Consider the following 20,682-nt stretch of genomic DNA (forward strand, 5'->3'; position numbering starts at 1 on the left):
GAGTCCAAGGAATTGGGTAGACTTTCATGTACAGCCCAAAATCATGATAAAGGCAGAAGAAAGGAGGAGTGGAGGAAAGTTTTGATAAAGTGGGGAAAAGAATGGGAATTAAACTTGTCGCTAGTGGAGGAACAATCAAAGTCCTCTCTTTTTACTCTTCTCAGTGGATTTGGGAGAATGAAATTTAAGAACCTTTAAGAATATTATGTTATTCATGTTATAAATTGAATATAAGCATATTCTGTTTCTTTTAGCTTTCTTATATAAATCCCAGGTCAACAGAGGATGATTGAATGACTCACTGTGTATATTAAAAACAACAGAGAGCGATCCATACAATGAAATTGATGTAAACATCTGTATAAATATATATTTCTTCAGTTGTTGTTAACCTTACAAAATAGTAAGAGAAGTAGACAAATTTTCTATGTAAAATCGAATGGAAAAATTTGCAGTTTCTTTCTTTTTTTACTTAAATTGTAAAAGAATAATTCACAGCTAGACTTCATATTTCGGAGGGAGGTTTCAAGGCGAAGGACATTGAAATGGGCTCAGATTCAGAAGATGGAAAAGGAAGACTTAAGAGGGTCCCAAATGACCAGTCAAGACTCAGATTTGCTTTTACAAGCTATTTTTATTTGGATTATGTATTGGTCGTGTTTTATGTATTTGGAAACTTAAATAAAGATGAATTTTAAAAAATACATATAACTTATAACAAACAAATGAACAACATTTAAATTACCAAACATACATAGGAATACCATATATACATATAATTCTAAATGCAAAATACATTACAATAAACTTCCAAACCTAAAGCGACAGCTAGCTCCTTTCTTTAAATAATCCTCTTTTATCTCTGGCTAATTAGTCTTTACATCTTTCTTGTTCTTAGCTGCCCTCAAGTCGATTTAGACTCATGGCGACTCTATGGAAGAGAGTCCATAATTCTCTATTTGTCTTCATACTTGACCTATACCAGTTTTATTTTGAACTGTAATTATTCCCTCCCCTTTTCAATGTAAATCCTTTGTACATATTCCCCCAGATATTACCATTTCTTCCCACAATACATAGTCATCTTCATTAAAGATTTGACGTTTATATAATCTTTATTATTTTCTGAATCATAAAAATAGGGGGAAAAACGACACAGATCCAGTATCCATAACATCACTGTCACAAATCTTTCCGTTTTCTTGGACCCACTTTCTGCTTTCTGGTTCTTGGCCTTTCAAAGAGCTCACTTTCATAATATTATAACCGAACTCTGCTTTTAAACACACATTTTATGCACAACTCTAAAACGTATGAACACAATATATCCCAATTGCTTATTGATAATATCAGTTTTCATTTATGTTCTTATCTATTGTCAAAATAACGTATGCATAACTTCGCAGTATTCGATTCCTTCTTTATCATGCTTTACTTTAAAGCAGGAGACTCAAACTTTCTTCTACTGACCTATAATTAATCAGGAAATAAAAATACACATTTAAAGAAATGTTTGAAGAACATACTTTGTAGATTCAATTCCAGTTAATTCAGACCTCAATGAGCTTCAGATTTCAGTTCCATTCTTTTCCCATTCCTCTTCTCTTTTTCCATATCCTAATTCTGAGCCCTACAAGAGAGTTTGTCCCGTTCCCTGTAATCATTAACTCTCTGCATCCAATTTTCCCGTCTTGGGTTCTCATCTGACTTCCATAACTTTGCTATTTCAATTCTAGCTGCTGTTACAAGATATAATATAATCCTCCAATATTGTCTTTCGTCCTGTGGGCTTAAAACTGAAGTTATATGGAGTAAGTACAACTTAGGGCTCATTGGGAATTTTATTCCCAATATCTGCTGTATTGAGTCATGTACTTTCTTCCAAAATGTCTGATTTCCCTGCAATGTCACCATATATGATAGATGTTTCTCTTTTCACAATAACACCCCCAACAATTCCCCTGTGCTAATTTATAAGGTTTGTTTAGCTTCCATGGGGTGTAATATCACCTGTTCATTATTTTCATGTGATTCTCTTTTAGATCCTGCATTACTGTAAATGTATTTGTTCTATTCCAGGTGTTTTGCCATTCTTCCATTTCCATTTTGCATCCCATATCCTGCACCCGTTTCCCCATATACTCTTTTAGAGTCTCCTGTTCCATATTCCTGCTCAACAGTAGTTTGTGTCATTTGGATATCTTTTTCTTATCAGGTTGCCAGAACAAATAATCCAATCCGTTTAGTCTAGCTTCGATCCCTATTGTTTTGTTGTCTACCAGAAGTCTTTGTTTTAGCTGGTAGAAATTAAACCACTGTCTATTATGTCCATCCTTGTTAATATCTTCCCTAGATCTTATCGGCCAATTCCCTGATTGATCCTTCTTAAGCCAATGTTTGTAAGTGAGCCAATTACTGATGCTTATCCATCTACCGAAGAGTGCCTTCTGGGCCGATGTCCGAAGTGGTAACTTAAAATAAAATGTCTTTTTAATCTTGTTCCAAGTGAGTAGTAAAGATTTCCTCATTGGATGATTATTGAAATCTTTATTCATCCCCAACTTCTCATAACATAAGAAGGCGTGCCAACCAAATCTTAACTGCACATCCTCTAGATCAAGCATTTCTTTGTCCTCTAATTTAATCCATCTTTGTATCCAAATTAGATTACATGCCCAATAATATAATCTGAAGTCTGGGAGCGAATAGCCCCTCTCTCTGAAGCATCTTTGAGCTCCTCCCATTTAATCCGAGGTTTGTGTCCTTTCCATATGAATCTTTTTAGCTCGGCTTCCCAACCTTTAAATATCCTTAATCTCTATTGGCAAATTTTGTAGAAGAAACATAAATTTCTGTAGAACTGCCATTTTGATTACGGCAATTCTGCCTAGTAGTGAAAGGTTTAACCAGTTCCATCTCCTTAAATTTTCTCTTATGTCTTTCCATACCCCTAAATAATTATTGTCTTTAGAAATCCAAATTCCTAAGAACCTCAGTTTCTTTCCTACTTGGAAGCCCGGTTTCCTCTTTCATTCCTCTACCTCTTCTCCAGTCATATTTTTAGTTATCAGCACTGTCTTGTCTTTATTGATTTTCTGTCCTGTGGATTTGCCGAATTTGTTTAGCTCCTGTAGCAGCGGTTCTCTGCCCCGATTTGGGTCCTCCTAAACTGTTACCACGTCATCCGCAAACGCTCTTATCTTGGTTTCCTTTCCTTTCCTGTTAATCCCTTTTATACAGTATTTGGATTACCTTTAATAGAGGAAGTCAAAATTTCCATCACTTCTAAGAATAAGAGCGGTGATATCGGGCATCCTTGCCTTGTGCCATTATTTACCATACATTGTTGGGATCTTTCTCCGTTGATAATTAAGCTCTTTGCCGATTATATATTTGCCTTATTGTCTCCCATTTCCATACTTGTTACCACTTCTATAAAAAAAAAATCCCATCTCTCGCTGTCGAAGGCTTTCTCCGTGTCAATAGCAATGATGGCACATTTTTTCTCATTATTGACCTGGTAAAATTCAAGACAATTTATAATCGTTCTGATATTGTTCCTAATCTTTTTGCCCGGTAAAAACCCGTTTTGCTCCTTCCCAATTGTCGAATTCAAAATTCCCTTCAGTCTGCTGGCAAGTATTTGTGTGAATCTCTTATAATCAGTGTTCAGCAAACTTATTGGTCTATAATTAGTCATTAACAAGCTGTCCTTTCCTTCTTTAGGAATTAAAGTGATACTCGCTAGCTCCCATGAGTCTGGAATCCCCTCTGCATTAATAGGATTAAACCATTTATATAGTGGATCCACTAGTTCCCCTTGAAATATTTTATAATATCTAGCTGTAAATCCATCCACTCCAGGGGATTTCCCCTCTTTATCATCTTCTTATCTTCCCTCCGTCTATGGGGCCTGCAAAGGGAGGGGGCTTCCTTTCCTGGGGAGGGCATGGTCTAGATCTTCCCTGTCTATGGGGCTTCAAAAGAAGGCTCCAGGGCAGAGGAGAATGTGGCCCAATAGAGGGACCCTAACATTTCCCCAAATGAGCACATTCTCCGTCTCTCTGTCCAGAGGCAGAGCCCTCTTTCCCAAAATGGCTGCTGAGGGAGTCCTATCCAAATGCCCCCTTTATGCCATCTCTTCCCTTGGCACTTTCTTTCTTTCCTTCCTTTAACCTCCATCCCTTCAAGGAAGGGGACTTTCAGGCAAAGAACTAACAATGGTTTCCATGTCCTTTCTGCTTGTTCCCAGAGGAGGATCACTGATCTTTGCAGGGTTGTTGTGAAGGGTAAGGAAAGGATGTGTGTGTGTGTGGGGGGGGGACTAATTCAGATCCTGTGGGCCTCTAAGCCTAGTTGCCGGGGGGGGGTATCCCTCTCCCCAGAAGGGGCTTTGAGCTCCCTCTGTCTGCCTGCTCTTGGCTTTGGCCTATATCTGGGCTCTTCTCTCCCCCACAGACAGAGCCCCCTTCCCCCAGGGAAAACCCCTTCCCCCCAGAAAGCTGTTGTTTCCAATGCTATTGAAGCCTATGCTATCTGATGCTTTTTATTTGTCACAAAAGTCTTTTGACTGGGAGCCTCCCCTCTTCCCAGAGATGAAGAGGGTGCCCCCATTGGAAGACCAAAGAGGGGGGCTTGCCAGCCCTTATCTCCCCCCAAATGAGGAGGAAGGGAGGGAGGGTCTCTCCTCTGCCCCACTTTCCAGGAAGGAGGGGCTCCTCAAAGCCCTTTTTACATCTTAAGGACCCTGCCCCCTCCCCCCATGACCATGCCTCTCCTCAAGCCCCCCCTGCCCCCTTTTTCTCATACATTTCTCTCCCCCACTTCCATCTCTTCCTCCCTCAGAACAGACTGTGAGGGCAGCAATGGCTTCAGGGCCTGAGACTGAGCATGTGCACATGCCCCAAAGTCCCCTCCTGAGCATGCGCAGGGATCACCAGGGCCTTGCTGCTGCTGCTGAGGCTTATTCTGTTGACAGCCTTTGCGGAAAGGGAAGGAGTGCACCCTTCTTTCCTTTCTTCCTTCCTTTGAGGAATCTGGAGGATGCCAGAATGGAGTCCAAGGAGGAGCTGGACTCAGGAGGGAAAGGGATGGAAGGAAGGCTCTGCTTTGTACATATAGCTCTATCTGTCTGTTTGGTATGTGTTTGTGTGTGTTTGCCTCTTTTCTTCTTATGGCTGGGAATGGAGCTGAGGACTGATGAGAGAAAAAAGTGTATTTTGTGCAAATTCAGAACTTCTGTACAACAAAGAGTCCAACACATTGAAACAACAAATAACTTTATTGAGAAAACATCAGAAATTCAGTGTTTAAACCAGAACTGCCCTCCCCAAGACAAAGAATACATTGAAACCCCAACACCTAAAACCCACCCTCTTCCAATCCTAGCCTCCACCACCACAGTCGCACAGTCTATGCCCCAAAGGGAACAAGGCCCCCTTTGCCATTCCCAGAAACTAGACCCCTTTCTGTTAATACCTGCCCCCACCTTTCTTCAGACAACATCCCACACTTTCCAAAAGCTATCATTCCCATAACTATTCTAGCTAGTTGTAAAAAAAAACCCCAGCACCCCCATCTAGCTGACCTATGCCATGACCCATAATCCCCAGCCAAAATTATAACCTGAAGCAATTATCTATACTAATAGCAATTAAACTTAACAAACTATAACTTTAAAACAGAAACAGACATATAGACAGACAAACGTAACACACAAAATCACAAGGTCCTTTTCTTTGAACCATTGGATTGAAAATATACTTCCTTATTGACAAAAACAATGTTAGTTTACTGCTGAGATTGGAGTGGCTTCTCTCCTGTGTGGACTGTCTGATGTATCACTAGGCTTGAGTTCTGAGAGAAACATTTCCCACAATGCTGGCATTTGTATGGCTTCTCTCCTGTGTGGACTCTCTGATGTGTCACTAGGTCTGACTTTGAAGAAAAACATTTCCCACAACGTTGGCATTTGTATGGCTTCTCTCCTGTGTGGACTCTCTGATGTGTCACTAGGTCTGACTTCTGGTAAAAACATTTCCCACAATGCTGGCATTTGTATGGCTTCTCTCCTGTGTAGACTCTCTGATGTCTCACTAGGTCTGACTTCTGGTAAAAACATTTCCCACAATGCTGGGAATTGTATGGCTTCTCTCCTGTGTGGACTCTCTGATGTCTCACTAGGTCTGACTTTGAAGAAGAACATTTCCCACAATGCTGGCATTTGTATGGCTTCTCTCCTATGTGGATTCTCTGATGCATGACAAGGACTGATTTGTAGGCATATCTTTTCCCACAACGCTGGCATTTGTATGGCTTCTCTCCTGTGTGGACTCTTTGATGTTTAACTAGGCTTGACTTCTCAGAAAAACATTTCCCACAACGCTGGCATTTGTATGGCTTCTCTCCTGTGTGGACTCTCTGATGTTTCACTAGGTCTGACTTCTCAGAAAAACATTTCCCACAATGCTGGCATTTGTATGGCTTCTCTCCTATGTGGATTCTCTGATGTATGACAAGGACTGATTTGTAGGCATATCTTTTCCCACAACGCTGGCATTTGTATGGCTTCTCTCCTGTGTGGACTCTCTGATGTTTAACTAGGCTTGACTTCTCAGAAAAACATTTCCCACAACGCTGGCATTTGTATGGCTTCTCTCCTGTGTGGACTCTCTGATGTTTCACTAGGTCTGACTTCTGAGAGAAACATTTCTCACAATGCTGGCATTTGTATGGCTTCTCTCCTGTGTGGACTCTCTGATGTATCATTAGGATTGACTTCTGAGAAAAACATTTCCCACAATGCTGGCATTTGTATGGCTTCTCTCCTGTGTGGACTCTCTGATGTATCACTAGGTGTGGCTGCCGAGAAAAACATTTCCCACAATGCTGGCATTTGTATGGCTTCTCTCCTGTGTGGACTCTCTGATGTGTCACTAGGTGTGGCTGCCGAGAAAAACATTTCCCACAATGCTGGCATTTGTATGGCTTTGCTCCTGTGTGGATTCTCTGATGCATGACAAGGACTGATTTGTAGGCATACCTTTTCCCACAACGCTGGCATTTGTATGGCTTCTCTCCTGTGTGGACTCTCTGATGTCTCACTAGGTGTGACTTTGAAGAAAAACCTTTCTTACAATGCTGGCATTTGTATGGCTTCTCTCCTGTGTGGACTCTCTCATGACTCACAAGTTCTTCTGTAAAGAAGGACAATCACAGTCAAGAATGAATATCAGAATTAAGAGAGGAGGGTGTTACCCCAATTTTTAGCCCTTGTTGAACCCTCCCTATTTGATATTAAATTAATAAAGTTGCTGAGAGTGACCTGAGCATGACACTATTGCAGATGTCCCGAAATCCATGAAACAATTGTATCCCTACAGACAGGAGCAAAGAAGAGATTGTAGTAGAACTGCCTTAAGGGAATTGGTCGAAGCAGATACAGTGGTACCCCGGGATACGAAAGCACCGCCTTACGAAATTTCCGGGTTACGAAAAAAATCAATAGGAAAAAACTGTTCCGGGTTGCGAAGGTTTTTTCGGGTTACGAAAAGTTTTTTGGTGCTTTTCGGCGCGATTTCACACGAAATCGCGGCTTTCGCTATTAGCGCCTATGGGCTTTTCGGCTAGCGAAAGTTTCCGGGTTACGAAAGCGGCGGCGGAACGAATTACTTTCGTAACCCGGGGTACCACTGTAGTCAAAGGGCTGTTGAAAAAATATTCCATTAAACATGATTTAAAATATTTTGATTGACAAGTGGCATCATTTCCTATGAAGCTGCCATAGAGTACTGAGTCAGAGCCCAAAGCACGATGCAATCTAACTGCAGAGGTCACTTCATGCTCTTTTGCACCAGATGACTCACAACCAATACACTATACAGCTCATCTGCAGATTGGTGTAGACTGGATTGGAGTTGTGTGTACAAGAGATGGTGAAGTTGATGGAAGTCAGAGAGCTTGCAAAGATTTGTATTATTTTGCAACTCAGGATAGAGAACCTCCAAGGACTTGGGTGAAATCAACTGTGTCTGTGAGTTACTTTTAAGTGTGGACAGTAGTCAGTGCATTGCCAAAACTTATATCTGGATATTTGTTTCCATACTCTGCTATGTTATTGTTGAGCTGAATCTGGAAGTGTTGCTTTCAGATCGCGCTGTACATTGGCTTATGAACAGGACTGGAATTCAGAGCCAAGAAGGACCTGAGAGCTGGTGTGCTAATCCCTTTTGTCTGAGGTATTTGCATCAAGCATCCGTTGCATTCAATTTGGATTCAGACAATTCTTTCCCCACCCAGGAAACATACTAAAGTGATTTAAACCATTTTGAACTCTCAGTCTCTGTCTGTAAGCAACAATTTCAGTATAAATGTCCACCCCGATAGTTATTGTTCTTTGGCGTCAGTCCCATTGCAGAGAGAAACTCTGTTGGTTTACATGGCTAAGCGCCTCAATATACTCAACAAAACCACTTTCTGTTCCCTTGCAGGACCCTCAGCAATTGGAATCAAGAACATTCTAGGAAATGTATTATCATTAGTATAGCTTTACATTATTCACCAATCCCACCTTTTTTACTTACCTCTTGTGTGTATGTATGAATGCTTGTGTGTGTGTGTGTGTGTGTGCATGTATTTTGCTTTTTCCCTAAATAAAACATAAAAACCCATTTGAAATGCCTCTGGAGTTATGTGAGATTGCATGCCTGGTATAGTTGGGCTGACCTCCGAGGTCACTGTTGCCTGAACAAAATTATGTCTCTTCTTTGGGCTAAGTACCAAATACCCCCCCCCCCCAAAGCATAGCACTTGCAAGTGTCTTCCCCAGACTCCAGCATTTTGGGTAACAAAGGGCCTCTGGAACGAAAAATGCAGCTAAGCAAGCTCAGGTTGGAAAATAAAAGTGCTTTTTCTCTAATTGTGTCCTCCTTTCCTTCCTTCCTTCCTAAATATTACTCATAATTGCTAAATAAAACCACTTAATATGTCTGAAAACAATGACCTGAGCCGGTTCTCATTAGTTCACTAAAACCAGTTCACTGAAACCTGGCCCTTCCCAGGGGTCCCTTCCTCTCCGCACAGAGCTAGGCGATCCTGGCTTGGCTCCTGCCTTCCCCTCCTGGCTCCCAGAGGCCTGATCCCCTTCACTTTCTCCCTCTGCTCTCTAACCTTCTTTCTTGCTCATCAGCATCTCATTTTCAGCATCTCTTCCATGCCTTTCACTTTTTCACTTTCCGTCCGTCTCTTTATCACAGACATATACGCACAGAGTGTGATGCATAAAAGGGACACTTTGAGGCCCATTTCTTGAGAAAGGCAGGATAATCAATATACAAATAATTCATTGGCAAAGGCAGAGCAAAGGAGCTGGGACCTGGACTCCAATTTTGGTGAGGGTGAAGTGCCAGGGAGCAGTCTTAAAACAGCCTTAAAACATCTATAAGACAGGCATGGACTACTGATGGGGTTTGGAGGAGATCTAAGGGGCAACCCCACATTGTATTGCTGGGGGGGAGGGGGGTCAGAATGAAATAATATTTTGCCCCTCAGCATCCCTTTGGGGAAGTGGAGGCCATTTTACCACTGTTGAGCTCTCTCTGAGCCACTGCAGGCCCAAGAGAGGTCTTTCCCCCTTTAAAAGGATGGAAGAGGCGCCAAAAAAAGTAGGAAACTTGCCCAGGGATGTGCTGAGTACAATTTGGGTGTGAAACGCATTAATCTCTTTGGCTTTTCCCCACAAAATCCTAGAATAGGAAGTTTAGGATGGAGTATTTAGAATCCTTAGAAACTGGAGAGCAATAGTGCCTCACTGAACTACAAATTCAGATATTCTACAGGATGTTGCTATCACAATTAAACTATGCTTTAAAGGGCTCTAGGATTCCAAGGAGACCACAAGTTGAACATGGGCCAACAGTGTGATGCAGCAGCTACAACGGCCCATGTGATTCTAGGGTGCATCATTACAAGAACAGTTTCTAGATCAAGAGAAGTAATAGTGCCACTCTATTCTGCTTTGGTCAGGCCTCCCTTGGAATAATCCTGTGTCCAGTTCTGGGCCCCACAATTCAAAAAGGATGTTGACAAATTGGAGCATGTCCAAATGAGGGCAACCGAAGTGGTGAAGGGTCTGGAAAACATCAGGCTCTATGAGGAGCAGCTTAGAGAGCTGGTTATGTTTGGCCTGGGTAAAAGAAGATAACGAGTGGATATGATAGCCATTGTTCAATATTTGAAAGGGTGTCATTTTGCGCAAGGAAAAGGCTTGCTTTCTGCTGCTACAGAGAAAGGGAGACACCATAATGGATGCAAGCCACAGGGAAAGAGGTTCCACCGAAACATTAGCAGGAACTTTGTGACAGTAAGAGCTCTTATACAGTGGAATATACTCCCTTAGAGTTTGGTGGAGTCCTCTTTTTTGGAGGTCTTTCAAGAGGCTGGATGGCCATCTCTTGGGGGTGATTTGAATGTGTATTCCTGCATGGCAGAAGGGGGTTCAACTGGATGGCCCTTGTGGTCTATTCCTATTCTATGATACTATAATAATAATAATAATAATAATAATATGTTTTATTTATATACCGCTATTCCGCAATGATCATAGCGGTGTACAGTAAAATCATAATACAATAAAAAACACAGTTAAAGGAGGGAGAAGTCTCATCCTTCAGGCAGTCCAAGATGTTGCTGGTCTGCCTGATGGCTCCCTCTGAGGCCGAGATGACAGTTGAGGAGGGAGGGGCCTCTTCCTTCAGGCAGTCCCCGATGTTGCTGGGACTGCCTGATGGCTCCCTCTGAGGCCGAGATGACAGTTGAGGAGGGAGGGGCCTCTTCCTTCAGGCAGTCCAAGATGTTGCTGGTCTGCCTGATGGCTCCCTCTGAGGCCGAGATGACAGTTGAGGAGGGAGGGGCCTCTTCCTTCAGGCAGTCCCTGATGTTGCTGGTCTGCCTGATGGCTCCCTCTGAGGCCGAGATGACAGTTGAGGAGGGAGGGGCCTCTTCCTTCAGGCAGTCCCTGATGTTGCTGGTCTGCCTGATGGCTCCCTCTGAGGCCGAGATGACAGTTGAGGAGGGAGGGGCCTCTTCCTTCAGGCAGTCCCTGATGTTGCTGGTCTGCCTGATGGCTCCCTCTGAGGCCGAGATGACAGTTGAGGAGGGAGGGGCCTCTTCCTTCAGGCAGTCCAAGATGTTGCTGGTCTGCCTGATGGCTCCCTCTGAGGCCGAGATGACAGTTGAGGAGGGAGGGGCCTCTTCCTTCAGGCAGTCCAAGATGTTGCTGGTCTGCCTGATGGCTCCCTCTGAGGCCGAGATGACAGTTGAGGAGGGAGGGGCCTCTTCCTTCAGGCAGTCCCTGATGTTGCTGGGTCTGCCTGATGTCTCCCTCTGAGGCCGAGATGACAGTTGAGGAGGGAGGGGCCTCTTCCTTCAGGCAGTCCCTGATGTTTCTGGGTCTGCCTGATGTCTCCCTCTGAGGCCGAGATGACAGTTGAGGAGGGAGGGGCCTCTTCCTTCAGGCAGTCCCTGATGTAGCTGGTCTGCCTGATGGCTCCCTCTGAGGCCGAGATGACAGTTGAAGAGGGAGGGGCCTCTTCCTTCAGGCAGTCCCTGATGTTGCTGGTCTATAATTCTAATGGAACCATAGCGACACGATAATATAGTATGAAAGGGCCCTCAGTCTTTATAGAAAGAGCAATGGGTTCAGGTTCCTTACCTACAGAAGCCACATTCTCATAATTGTCCATCATTACAGAATTGTACAAAAGTTTCTGTTTCTTTGTCAACAGATTCCATTCTTCTTCAGAGAAATATACTGCCACATCTGCAAAGGTCACCTGAAATAGAAAATAGCCCTCATCCAGAGAGTGACTAAGCAAAAGGGGAGGAAAGAACATGGTGCATCCAAATATTATTTGATCGCTTCAGAATTCAGTCCAGGAAATAAACTTTAAATGCCGTCAGCCAGAAAAAAGCTACTGCCTTTGAGATGTTTCTCCTGAATCCTTTCAATATAATCTACAATATAATAAAAATATAATTTAGGCCATGGTTCAGCTATTGAGGATGGATTAGGATACTGACTATCCAAACACATACATTCTATTTAGCCACAAAAGAATTATGGTGCATTTAGCCATTTCTTGCCAAATTTCGGAGGCAAATGTCATTTTAAAAACCAGTTCTGGGGAGCACTCTGGACTTGAGGGCCACTGGGCCCATCCTCAGTTTAGATCCAGAGATGGTCTCCCATATCCCCAACATTTCACAGACCGAAAAAGCAAGGCACATGTGGACAAGCAACACCAGAAGGTGGTGAGGATGGCCAAAGTTGTTTATTGGGAAGATCACACAAGCTATGAAGGGCACAGCAGTTTGCTTTTGCCTCACCCTCCTGGCAAGGGAAGATCCTGGCAACTTATCTCCTCTCCTCTCCCCCCTTTTGAGTTGATGGGGTGCAAACTCCTTGGAAGTCATTTTGCAGCAACTGAAATGAGTTGAGGAGAAGGAGGAAAGTGGCTGGAGGAGAGAGAAAACGGGATATTTTTGAAAGCATCTGAAAAAGTAGGGTGACAGAGGATTAACCTGAACTTTCTCTGCCAAACTGGGACAATATGTTCTCCACTTGCTTTCATGAGCTGGCCCAACAATGACACAAATGAAACTAATATTAAGGATGGCAACTCACCAAAGAGTTGTTGTACTTCAACCGCCTCTTTCTCTTGGAGCCCAACTTCCTCTGCTTGGCCTCTGTGTTAGCCATTAGGTGGGTAAGGGGGAGGGTGTCCTGGTGGCCCTGCAGTTGGGTCTCTTCCAGCAAAATATGCCCCAAAGCTGTGTACAAGGAGACCGATATGAAGTTCCTGAGAAAAGAGACTAGGGTTAGGCTTGGTTTGTCAAAAAATCCCACATCACTCAAAGACACAGAGAACAGCATGGTGCTAGTGAAATACACAGGTGACATATGCCTCCTTTGGGCCAATGCAGAGATGGGTATCCCCTTCCTCCCTCTTCACCAAAGCCCCCTGGACCTAGCATAGATTCACTGCAGCTCCCCTACACAACAGATACTCCATGTTAAAATGCTTTTGACGTTGCTATGTTGCGCAGCACGTGAGGCAACATGTTAACGTATGGCACCAGATTCTCCACCTTGACTGTAGTCAGTAGATTGTGAGCTGAAGAAACACCTGTCGCTTTCTCAATGAGCAAAGAGACACTGTAATCTTCTCTCAGATGAGGCTTTTATTCCTATAAGAAGTTCCACTGTGTACAACACTATATACATCGACACCCTCCACCATCCACACCAGTAACAACCCACTCTGAGGCACACACTGTCTGACTCTTCCTCAGTGACAGTTGAGAATGACAGTTGACAGTTGCATCAACATTCCAGTGATGCACTGTTTAAATGCTGACACATCTAACTGCCACTAGAGCTGTCAATGACTTCCACAACAGCTCCATCTAGTGGCCACATGCATGTCATTTCCTCAGACCTGTTCACCATGGTCCTGACACTCCATGCCTTGTGAGAGTGGAGGGGGGTCAGGGGATGGGGAATTGGAGAGGACCCTGGCTATGTCCCTGTAGCTAGATGTGAAATGAGCGCATCATCTGCTGAAACCTCCTGACCTCCCCAGTGGCCCTCAGAGGAGAATGCCTTCCTTTGGCTTCTGGCTAGAGAAACACAGCTGGATGCTTCTCCAATGCCTCGCACCCAACACTCTCATCAGGCATGGAATGACCATGGAGCATGGCTTCCACAATTCCCATGTTTCATTTTGTATTCCTTCTAATTTCACATCTATTTTAAACCTCTCCCTCATTTGACGATGAAGATACCAGTGACAATCTAGGACAGATTCTTTAGGTTCTTCTTGTGTTTTGATCTCTAGTTTTCCTTGCGATTCTTTCAGGACATCCTTGTATCTTAACCATTTAGTTTTCTGGATACCTTTCCTCCCGAAAAGAGCCTCATGCGGCAAACACCATAAAGGTATTTTTGGACATATTCTACACTTGTTTTTCCCCAGATCTTCAATAGAGCTTTTCTTACGAAATGATATCAGGTTTCTTTATGAACTTTCTCTTTACCATAAATTAGGTATCCATGCCACCCAAATCTTAAATGTTCACCCTCCGGACATAACAACTGTTCATTCTCTAATACAAACCATTCTCTAATACAAACTAAACAACAAGCAGCATCATAAAGTTTTGAGTTTGGTAAACCCAGCCCTCCTCTACTTTTGTCATCACAAAGTATTTTCGTTTTTATCCTGGCTCTTTTTTTATTCCAAATACATTTTGAGATTTCCTTTTGCCATAGATTCAATGGTTTTTCATTCTGGATGATGGGTATCGCTTGAAACAGAAACAGTATTTCAGGAAGGAAACTCATTTGGATCAGTGATATTGTTCCTAATAGCGATAAGTGTAATTCCCCCCATTTTTCTAGGTCTTTTCTGATTTCCTTCCATGTGTCTCATAGTTATTCTGAAATGGATATGAGTTTTTATTTGTTACATTTATTCATAGATATTTAACTTTCTTTCCCACTTTAAATCCACTAATTTCTTCCAGGATTTATTCTTCCTTTTCCCCATATTTTCTGTTATTAATGTTGTTTTGTCTCTGTTTACTTTTAGTCCTGAAACATATTCCAATCCCACTATTACATCCATCAATTCCCTTGTGCTCTTTTCTGGGTTCTCCAGGGAATACAAATGTCGTCTGAGAAGACTCTCACTTTAAACTCAATGTATGTTAATTTTTATTCCATTGATCTTATTTTGTAATCTTATCCTATTATTCAGTGCTTCAAGTATCAGAATGAACAAAAGGGGTGATAGTGGGAAAGTTTGCAGTTTACCTTTAGAAATCTCAAATTCCTCTGTTTTTTTATAGTTAACAATTAGTTTGGCTCTTTGATCTTTATACATTGCCTTTATCCATCTATAATAAGAAGCTCCTATTTCCATTTTTCAAGTGTCACAAATAACATATCCCATCCTATGTTATTGAAGGCCTTTTCTAAAAAGATAAGTGTTTTTTCGTTGTGCCTTTGAAAATATTCAATTATATTTCAGACGTTTTGAATGTTATCACTGACTTGTCCTTATGAATCCAGTGTTTAAGAACTTTTTTGAGTCTATGGGCCAAAATCATAGAAAATAATTTATAATCCATATTTAATAAGGAAATTAGCCTATAGCTCTTTACCTCAGTTGCATCTCTATCTTCTTTTAACAGCAAAGTTATATTAGCTTGTTTCCATGTTTCAGGATAATGGTTTTCTTTGATGGCATTCTTTGATGGCATTTACAGGAAGAAATACCTTTAAACCCTTTGATCTTTTTGCTCAATCTGACATGTAAACTGAAAAAGGAAGTAGCTAAAAGATTTCCCAGACTAATTTTGTACATCACAGTATTGCAAAAACATCCAAATTCCTAAAATAGAGGAGTGGATAATTAAACTAAGAGAAGCAAAGGGATTGGACATTTTAACCGCAATCATGAGGGATAAACCAGGTGAGAAAACTAAAGAGGACTGGTCATGCTTTGATTTATTTTGTAATGCTAATTTTTAATTTACAATCCCAGATATCATATGGAAAGTCTACTTGAACATTAGAGGTTTAACACGTATTGATACCTTGTAGGAATTTAAGTAAATTAAATAAAAGGGTCATCTTAGCTTAACTGGGAAGTAACTTAATAGTACATTTCTGACAGTTTTGTATATCAGGATGTTATTTATTGCATGTTGTATGTCTATGTTATAGGTATTTGTACTTTTTTGTTGTTGTAGCTGTATTTGTTATGCAAATGTATTGGTATGGTTTTTTTTTCATTTTTGTTTGTAAAGGATTGTTTATAAACAAATTACAAAAGAAAAAAAGTGGTTTCCAACCGGATTATTTCTGTAGTTCAGACACAGCCTCAGTCGGTTATAAAGGATAGAAGAACCCAATTCATACTTTTATCCTGGTGAAAATGGTTTTGCTTTTTTTAAATAAAAGCAGTTTGCTTTTCTGTCTAATCCTTATTTTTGTTGTTCTTGTTTGTTTCTATGTTTATTTGGTCATAATATGAGATGGTCTGGTCTGTCTCCTTCCTTCTTCCCTGAAAATCTCTTAATAAGGAAACTGGGGAGACTTTTAAAACCTCCCAAAGGAGCTCCTGTTGGCCTTTTGGGGGGGACAAGCCTCCTCTTAGAAGCCAAAGCCCAATGTTTGTGAAGAAGAAGAAGAAGGAAGAAGGATTGTATTAAAACTATCCTCTCATTTCTGATCCCTTTTAAAACCCATGTTCCCCAGAAAGAGCAGAGCTGTGTAATAAGAAAACCCTCTCAGAAAAGAGGCACAAAAGACACACAAAGACACACACTTCCTTCCTTTTGGCCCCAGGAGCCTGGCCTCCTTCTGACTCTGGAGCCTCAGGAGAGAAAGAGAAGCCTCTGTTCAACTGAAGCCTCAGAGAAGGTTCCGGAACATTATTCCCCACAGTCACAAGCAGCACAAAATGGCCCCAGAACACAAGATGGCTGCCTCTGCTTCAGCGCTTGGCAGTTGGCAGCCTTCAGGGAACCCAAAATGGAGGGTGAAAGGGCCCCAAAGTCAGAAGGGACCCCAATAGGATTTCCAAACCTGAACAACACCTAAAATCTTTCCTGATGCTATAATATAGAGACTCACTGAGATACTCTTTATAAATACCTCTTTCCATGTCTTTATAAATCAATAAAATTTAATAATACTAATGCTACTGATAATAATAGTAATAATAAGTTACAACCAGGAGCTTTCTCCCGGTGGCTTCTCCCCCAGAGGCCTCTGCGTATGCTCAGGAGCCCCTTCTTCTTCCTCTACAGAATCCTCCAGAGGTCTCTCTGCTCCTCCTCCTCCTCTTCCTCTAAGCCTTCCTCCTCCTACTCCTCAGGACCTTTAAGCCTTCCTCCTCCTCCCGGCCTTCCTCTAAGTCCTCCTCCTCCTCCTCCTCCTCCTCAGGTCCTTCTTCTAAGCCTTTCTCCTGCTCCTCTTCCTCTAAGCCTTCCTCCGCCTCCAGCCCTTCCTCCTCCTCCTCCTCCTCCTCTTCCTCTAAGCCTTCCTCCTCCTACTCCTCAGGACCTTTAAGCCTTCCTCCTCCTCCCGGCCTTCCTCTAAGTCCTCCTCCTCCTCCTCCTCCTCCTCAGGTCCTTCTTCTAAGCCTTTCTCCTGCTCCTCTTCCTCTAAGCCTTCCTCCGCCTCCAGCCCTTCCTCCTCCTCCTCCTCCTCCTCTTCCTCTAAGACTTCCTCCTCCTCCAACCCTTCCTCTAAGCCTTCCTCCTCCTTTTCCTCCCAGACTTTGGGGGAGTGTTGTGTGCCTTCAATTCCTTCCTGGCGATCCTAAGGCAAGACTGTCACAGGAGTCTCTTTGTAGGTTTTGTCGAAGGGGGTTTGCCATTGCCATCCTTTGAGGCTGAGAGAGTGTGCCTTGGGGGTTGGGAGTGTGCTGCGTGCCTTGAACTTGTGTCTAGTGACCCTATTCCCAGGTTTTCCTTGCCTTCAGGTTTGCCTTCCATTTTGCCCTTTGTCTTCCTCTGAGGCTGAGAGAGTGTCTGCTGCCCAAGCTTCCCCCGCAGTTGGTTTCATGGCCCAGAATGAATGCCATTTTCTTCATGTAGATGTGTGTGTGTTGTATGCGTTCCAGCTGGCCATTGGTCTTCCTCTAAGGCTGAGAGAGTGTGACTTACCCAAGGTCACCCATATTATATAATAGGACTTTAGCACCCATGGATTTTGCTATCCAAACCAAATCCCAAAGGATACCAAGGGCACACTGTTTTTCCATCTTTTTTTTTGCAAACAGCAAAGCAGATCTTGCTTGCCTGATCTTTGCATGTTCAAGAGCAATGCTGGGCAAATGCTAAGAGATGCCTTGTGAGGTTAGGAAGAGGGTCCTGGAAAACAGTCCTCTTCCTCTGGACCCAGAGACTCAGAAAGACATGGGGCCCCCATTCAATGGGACCCCTTTCTCTGAGGCTGCTCTAGGTCCAGGAGGGTCTCTCAGGAGAGATTGGGAAAGTCAGCCTTTGAGGAGCTCTGGTCCTTAAAGGTTAATATCTCCAGGCTTTGCTGAGCGGGCAATATTTGGCATTTGGGCTGATCCAGGCTGCAGGGCTCTCTCAGATCTGGTTCTAAAACACTGCAGAAATGATGATGATGATGATGATGATGATGATGATGATGATGATAAATCTTTCCTTCAAACCCACAGAGCCTTGTGGACGCTCAAATAGTAACAGAGGTCAAAAACACATTGCAGAAATAATCCAGTTTGCAGAAATAAACCACTTCAACTGCCCTGTTTCAGTACTCGGGAATCCTGGGAATTTTAGTTTATTATGGCATCTGAGTTGTCTGACAGAGAAGACTAAATATCTCACAAAACTACAGTTCCCAGAATTCCCTAGCATTCAGCCAGACAAATAAAGCAGCCCTGAACTTGGACCATTGTTAGTGGTTGGCATGGAGCCTGAATAGGGTTCTAGAAGGCTGGTGGCTTTGGTCGTTGGCTGCTTGGGAAGAAGGGCTCCTTCTGGGTTTCCTTGGCAGGAAAGGAAAAGAAAGGTGGGTGCCTCAAGATGTCGATGGGAGACCCCTAAATTTGGTTCCTTTGTGAGAATGCTGACTGAGGGGGAAGAGAAGGGTGATGGATTTGGTCCCCAGGGAGGCCCCAGGGCAGGCAGGGCAGGGCAAGATCGATGCTTAATATCTATCCCTCCTTCCTGTCCCTCTTCTAACCAAAGAGGTCTGAGGGTCATTCCAACCGTACCACAAACCCTGTCTCTGCTCCTGTGCAATGCTAGGTCCATTAAAAACAAGACCCACATTATCTATGACCTGCTGGAGGATAACAACTGTGACCTGGCTTGCATTACTGAGACCTGGCTTGGGCCTGAAGGGGAAGCTATGTGGGCTCAGGCCCTACCTGCCGGGTACTCAGTGGAGGACCAGACCAGGTTAGGTGGGCGGGGGGGGGGGGTGTTGCCTTGATCCATAAGAGCACCTTGGCACTATCCAGGAACCATGTAAGACAAACTTCCTACATTGAGTGCATTTACTTGACCCTGAAGGCCAGGGACAGTCTAGGGATTCTGTTGGTCTACCGGCCACCTCGTGTGCTAACAGATTCCCTGACCGAGCTGACACAGTTGATCTCGGAGCTGGTGCTGGAGGCCCCAGGCTTTTGGTCCTGGGGGACCTCAACATCCCCTTCGCGACCAATTATATTCCATCAGGTGCGGCTCGGGAATTCATGGATACCATGACAGCCATGGGTCTGTCACAACTGGTCATGGGGTCCACGCATTCTGCGGGTAATACACTTGATATGGTATTTTGTACGGACATGGAAATTCCGTGGGTGGAAATAACTAATATTTCCGCCCTGTCATGGACAGATCATTTCCTGGTGGAGGCAAAAATCAAGGCATCTACCCAGATCCCTCCCGGGGTGAAGGACCTATTAGAATGGTCCACCCTCGAAGGCTGATGGAACCCAATAGGTTCCAAGAAGCCCTAGAGAGCTATATGGTTGGAAATGACGGCGATTCTGTTGATGCCCTGACTAACATCTGGGATACTGATCTCCCCAGGGCTATACACAACATCGCTCCCAAGCGTCCTCTCAGGCCTGCTTCCAAAAAACAGCCCTGGTTCACGGAAGATCTCTGGGCTAGGAAGCGGGTGCTGCGACGTCTAGAGCGCGACTGGCGTAGACACCAGCGCTTACCCGACAAGGCTCTCCTAGACCTCCTGTTGGAGGACTATGGAGAGGTGATAGATGCAGCAAAGAATTCGTTCTTTGCTGCACATATAGCGTCCGCGGAGTCGCTTCCAACAGAGCTGTTCAGGGTAGTGAGGGAGCTCACCCGGCTCCCCCCTGCCCTGAACCCTATATTGGAACCATCTAAAGCCTGCTGTGACCAATTTAACAACTTCTTCGCGGATAAAACACCTCAGATAAGGGAAGGTCTTCATGCTAGTATTAGTGCAGATACCAGAGTAGAGGTTTCCAGAGCTTCCGTGGACTTGATCGTACTGGATCATTTTGAGTCTGTCAGCACCGAGGATGTGGACAAGATCCTTAGAAGCGTTCGGAAGATAACTTGCTCTCTCGATCCCTTTCCCTCGTGGCTAGCAGCTCAGGGGGGGACGGTGGTAACTTCCATGTTACACCGCATAATTAATACATCACTGAGGGATGGGCAATTTCCATCTAGCTTAAAATTGGCCATTGTAAAACCCTTGCTAAAAAAGCCCTCCCTTGACCCCCTGATGCATAATAATTATCGGCCAGTATCGCTATTGCCATTTTTGGGGAAGGTGATTGAGAGGGCAGTTGCAATCCAGCTTCAATCGATCTTGGATGAAACGGATTATCTAGACCCATTTCAAACCGGCTTTCGGGCGGGTTACGGGGATGAGACCGCCATGGTCTCCTTGGTCGATGATCTCCGTCTGGGCATGGACAGGGGTAGTGTGTCCCTGTTAGTGCTCTTGGACATCTCAGCGGCTTTCGATACCATTGACCATGGTATCCTTCTGGAGCGCCTAGCAGAGGTGGGAATCGGGGGCACTGCGCTCCAGTGGTTCCGATCCTATCTCCTTGGGAGATTCCAGATGGTGCAGCTGGG

General features: G+C 43.7%; 1 pseudogene across 1 annotated transcript in view; it reads right to left on the minus strand.

Moving 5' to 3' along the window:
* Positions 1 to 20,682, minus strand: part of LOC149301500 (uncharacterized) — a 73,265-nt pseudogene that overhangs the window by 28,890 nt on the left and 23,693 nt on the right. The window contains exon 3 of the transcript XR_016272240.1: positions 5,813 to 7,193. The product of XR_016272240.1 is annotated as an uncharacterized LOC149301500 (transcript). The remainder of the gene's footprint in view (positions 1 to 5,812; positions 7,194 to 20,682) is intronic.

This window comes from Sceloporus occidentalis, unplaced genomic scaffold (assembly GCF_023333645.1).
Source record: "Sceloporus occidentalis isolate IW3139 unplaced genomic scaffold, rSceOcc1.0.p SCAF_21, whole genome shotgun sequence".
Taxonomy (NCBI): domain Eukaryota; kingdom Metazoa; phylum Chordata; class Lepidosauria; order Squamata; family Phrynosomatidae; genus Sceloporus; species Sceloporus occidentalis.